This window comes from Bison bison, unplaced genomic scaffold (genome assembly GCF_000754665.1).
Source record: "Bison bison bison isolate TAMUID 2011002044 unplaced genomic scaffold, Bison_UMD1.0 scf7180017864527, whole genome shotgun sequence".
In the NCBI taxonomy this organism is placed as follows: Eukaryota; Metazoa; Chordata; class Mammalia; order Artiodactyla; family Bovidae; genus Bison; species Bison bison.
Window position 1 is genome coordinate 14125259 of NW_011495078.1, and position 4938 is coordinate 14130196.

The window sequence follows — 4938 nt, forward strand, 5'->3', positions numbered from 1 at the left end:
TTTCCTCTATTTCTTTGCATTGATCACTGAGGAAGGCTTTCTTATCTCTCCTTGCTATTCTTGGAACTCCGCATTCAAATAGGTATAGCTTTCCTTTTCTCCTTTGCTTTTCACTTTCCTTCTTTTCACAGCTATTTGTAAGGCCTCCTCAGACAGCCATTTTGCTTTTTTTGCATTTCTTTTTCTTTGGGGTGGTCTTGATTTCTGTCTCTTCTACAATGTCATGAACCTCAGTCCATAGTTCATCAGGCACTCTGTCTATCAGATCTAGTCCCTTAAATCTATTTGTCACTTCCACTGTATAATCATAAGGGATTTGATTTAGGTCATACCTGAATGGTGTAGTGGTTTTCTCCACTTTCTTCAATTTCAGTCTGAATTTGGCAATAAGGAGTTTATGATCTGAGCCACAGTCTGCTCCCGGTCTTGTTTTTGCTGACTGTATAGAGCTTCTCCATCTTTGGCTGCAAAGAATATAATCAGTCTGATTTCAGTGTTGACAATCTGGTGATGTCCATGTGTAGAGTCTTCTCTTGTGTTGTTGGAAGAGGGTGTTTGCTATGACCAGTGCATTCTCTTGGTAGAACTCTATTAGCCTTTGCCCTGCTTCATTCTGTACTCCAAGGCCAAATTTGCCTGTTACTCCATGTGTTTCTTAACTTCCTACTTTTGCATTCCAGTCCCCTATAATGAAAAGGACATCTTTTTTGGTTGTTAGTTCTAGAAGGTCTTGTAGGTCTTCATAGAACTGTTCAGCTTCTTCAGCATTACTGATCAGGGCATAGACTTGGATAACCATGATATTGAATGGTTTGCCTTGAACAGAGATCATTCTGCGTTTTTGAGATTGCATCCAAGTACTGCATTTCGGATTCTTTTGTTGACCATGATGGCTACTCCGGAGCAGTCAGTAAACACTTACTATCTTCAAAGAATTTTCTTAAAACTTTCAACTCTTCTCATTATTGTTCTAGTTTTGTATTTTATCAAGAACGCATATTCTAAGTAAAGACAAACAACAACAACAAAAACCCCACAACTGTTTAATGTAGCTACAAACTTGCCTACCCAAACTCAAGTCAAGGTCCTACACACAACCTCAGAAGTGTGTATCTATTTTTATTCAAGTAAAAACATAAGTGTTTTTAAAATCAGGCTATGAAATGCATAGGGCTTCATCCAATTAATTCTTAACTGTGCTTCAGACACCCAAATTCAATATACTTTTTTTGCAGAAAAAGCTGTTTCAAAACAGTTGCTCTTTCCTTTTCCTCTCTTCACGGAACGGAGCTGTCTGTGGATGCTTCTTCCCAGTGAATCGCTCTTAAGCAATTTATGCTAATTCTTCCCAACTACTGTTAGTTAAGTGTTGTTCTTGTGATTTTATAAGGCAATGATACATCATTTACGTATCTAACACTAAAGTGCTGTCCTATGTCCTAATATAGCAAATGCAGAGACATCTCATTCCCCTGAGGGGGGAAAAAAAAGAAATTGAAACATCTGTCTTAATGGGTCTTTGTTGTAAGAAGTTCTGTTTGCCAAAAACACAAAATGGTAGAGCAAGCTTCAGACAATGGCTACTTATTCAAACCAACCTGTATACTTATCTCTCTAGACGGGGTCGTCAAGTCCCCTCGTCTCCCTCTGCCACATTCTGGTGACAAAGACCCGTGCCTCTCTCTACCCCCAACACACACAATTCCTGGCATAGGTCGATAAGGAGTCTTCCACTCAGGATCCATCTTACCCTTCCACACTCAGCTGAAACATCTCCTCTTCCGTAAAGCCACCTGGACACTCCAGAAGCCTTCTGTTGCCGATGAAGTTAATTATCCCTTCCTCTCTTCCACCTCACTACTGTTATGTAGCTCTAGTTGTTGTTCAGTCGCTAAGTCGTGTCTGATTCTTTGAGATTTCATGGACTGCAGCATGCCAGGCTTCCCTGTCCTCCACTATCTCCCGGAGTTTGCTCAAGTTCATATCCACTGAGTTGGTGATGCCATCCAACCCTCCCATCCTCACAGTGGCAGAGGATGAGATGTAGCCCTAGTACCATTCTGTATTTAAATTACATTCATATGACTGACTACTAAGTGAGATTGTGAACTGCTTGTAGGCAGGCTGTATTGATTACTGATCTCTGCATCTATGTAGCTGAGGTAGGCAGAATTTTGGGTTTCCCGGGTGGCTCAGTGGTAAAGAATCTGCCTGCAATGCAGGAGACCTGAGTTCAATCTCTAAGTCAGGAAGACCCCCTGAAGGAGGGAATGGCTACCCATTCCAGTATTCTTGCCTGGGAAACCCCATGGACAGAGAAGCCTGGAGGGCTACAGTCCACGGGGTCGCAGAGAGTTGGATACACCTGAAGCGACTAAGCAGCAGCAGCAGGCAGAATTTTGGACTTCCCAGTTAGTGCTAGTGAAGAATCCGCCTGCCAATGCAGGAGGTACAAGTGATGCAAATTCGATCCCTGGATCAGGAAGATCCCCTGGAGAAGGAAATGGTAATCCACTCCAGTATTCTTGCCTGGAGAATACCATGGACAGTGAAGACTAGCGAGCTACAGTCCATAGGGTCACAAAGAGTCAGACAGAACTGAAGTGGCTCGGCACACATGCATGCACGCAGGCAGAGTTTCAAGGTAACTCCCGATGCCCCTCGCCCTGGTTTCATCCCATCCTGTTGAGTGTGAGCAGAAGTGGTGATTCTGTTATGTTAAATGGCAAAAAAGGAGATAATTCGAGTGAGACCTGAGTCCTCTGAAAGCAGAAAGTTTTCTCCAGCTGGTTGTAGAGGAAGAAATCAGAGAGATTCATTTCTGCTAATGTGGAGAAAGCAACAATAATCATGTTGTGAATTGTCCATGAGGGACCACGTGGCATGGAACAGCAAGCAGCCTCCAAGAGCCAAGAGCAGTCCCTGACCATTAGCCAGCCAGGGACCTCAGTCACACAGCCTGAAGAAGCCAGATTCTGTCAAAGCCTGAATGAGCTAGAAAGCAGATTCTTCCTTGACACCCCCAGACAGGAAGTTGGCGCAGATGACAGCTTGATTTTAGTGAGTGATTGTGAGTGATTAATCGGAGAATCCAGCCTGGACTTATTACCTACGGAATTATGATTTGTTTTAGGCCACTATGTTTGCGGTTATTTGTTATATTGCAATAGAAAAGTATGCACTAGCCCAGTGCCTGATACATAATAAAATATTGACTGGTTAGTTATTGGGTGAAATGGTTTGAATTAATGAATGAGGTTATGGAAGGAAGGGAGGAAGGAAAGAGAAAGAAATATAATAAGTGGAAAAAAGGTTGTCCATTCAAGGACAAAAGAATTTTCAGAGAATGAATAAAGGAAAGAATAAATAAAGAAAAATCATTCTATAAAATGATTGATGGGCCTTTCTGAGCTGAACAAGTGTGGCAGACATACTATGTCTGTTTATATTAGTTTTCTCTTTTTTTGTTTTTCTGTTCAAGTTTCTAACTCCCATTCCATTCCTCATTCCTAATCTACCCTTGACCATTTTGTTATCCCTACCCTGACCTGATCCCAACGTGTCTGGTAAGAAAGAAAAACAGCATTGACAGCTGTCTGCCGGTACCTGGCTTTATTGCTACCAGCTAAGCCAGGGTGTTTTCCTGTTTTATATAAACAGCTTCCCCTAATATCGTCATCATGTGAGGACTCCATGGTTATGAACAAGATAGAAAACACGACCACTCCATAAACAAGCCTGAACACCGTGCAACCACACAATTACCAAACACCTCCTTCTCCCAGAAAGAACAAATGACAACTGCTTCTTTTCCAATGACAGCACTCGCCCTGTAGATTTAACCTTCTAAATACTCCTTAGAACATAATAAGCTGAACTACTATTATCCACTGCTTTGGTTCACAATCCATCCTGTTTTTCCTGATTCTGTGTCTTTCCATCTATTCCTTACCCTTAAGTTATAATACTCTCCTCATATATCTGATCCATATTATTCTCCTTTGTACAATGCTTCAATGGCTTCTCACTGCTTTGAAGATAATGACCTAAATCCCTAAGATGGCCCTCAAGGCCCTCTTTATGCCTGCCTCAGCCCCCTCACTATCTGTACTATGGGCACAAGGGTCTTCTTTCATTTTCTAGACCTACCATGGATATTGCATCTTGCCTCAGGACCTTTGCACGTATGATGTGTCTCCTAGAACACAATACCACCTTTCCCCAATGCAGAAAGTTAATTTCTACTTCTTCAGGTCTCAGTTTAAACGTCATTTCTTCAGAGAAGTTCTAGAGCCATTCCACCACCACATCTAATCCTTCTCTTATACAACACCTCTTCTTCTAGCACCACGCACCTTCATTCCACAGCATTTTCACTGCTTTTAACTGTATATTTATTTGCATGTTATTTGGTTAATTATTTCCCTCTTCTGTACTAGACATACGTCTAGTAAAGGGCATCACTGTCCAAAGGGCAGTAATGATGTTTTTACTCATCAGTGTAACTATTGGCCAGCATAGTGCCTGGCACATATTGAACATTCAATAAATATTTGCAGAATGATTGAATCTAGACTTCCTGAATATCCTTACTCTGCTCATCTAGAAAGACAACTTTTACTCTGGTCTGTATGCACTCATTATGTGCATACATTAGGAAGACTGACATCCCTTATTTTGGCAAGAGACAGCTCAATTCATATTTGGACAAAGGATAGTAGGAAAGCTTTCTGCATTTTAAGGATGCCTGTTTCTTGCATCCCAAAGTTTCCTTTTCCTTGTTAATAGCTCTTCAGTCTGAGGTGTATTATATGTCCCTATAAAATCTCCTGAAACTCTCACTCCCTCTGCTAGAAGTGGCTTGGTACAAATGTCTCTTGAGAACTGGAGACTAATTTATTATTGTATCACCAATAACCTCTAGGGGGCACCAGAAAC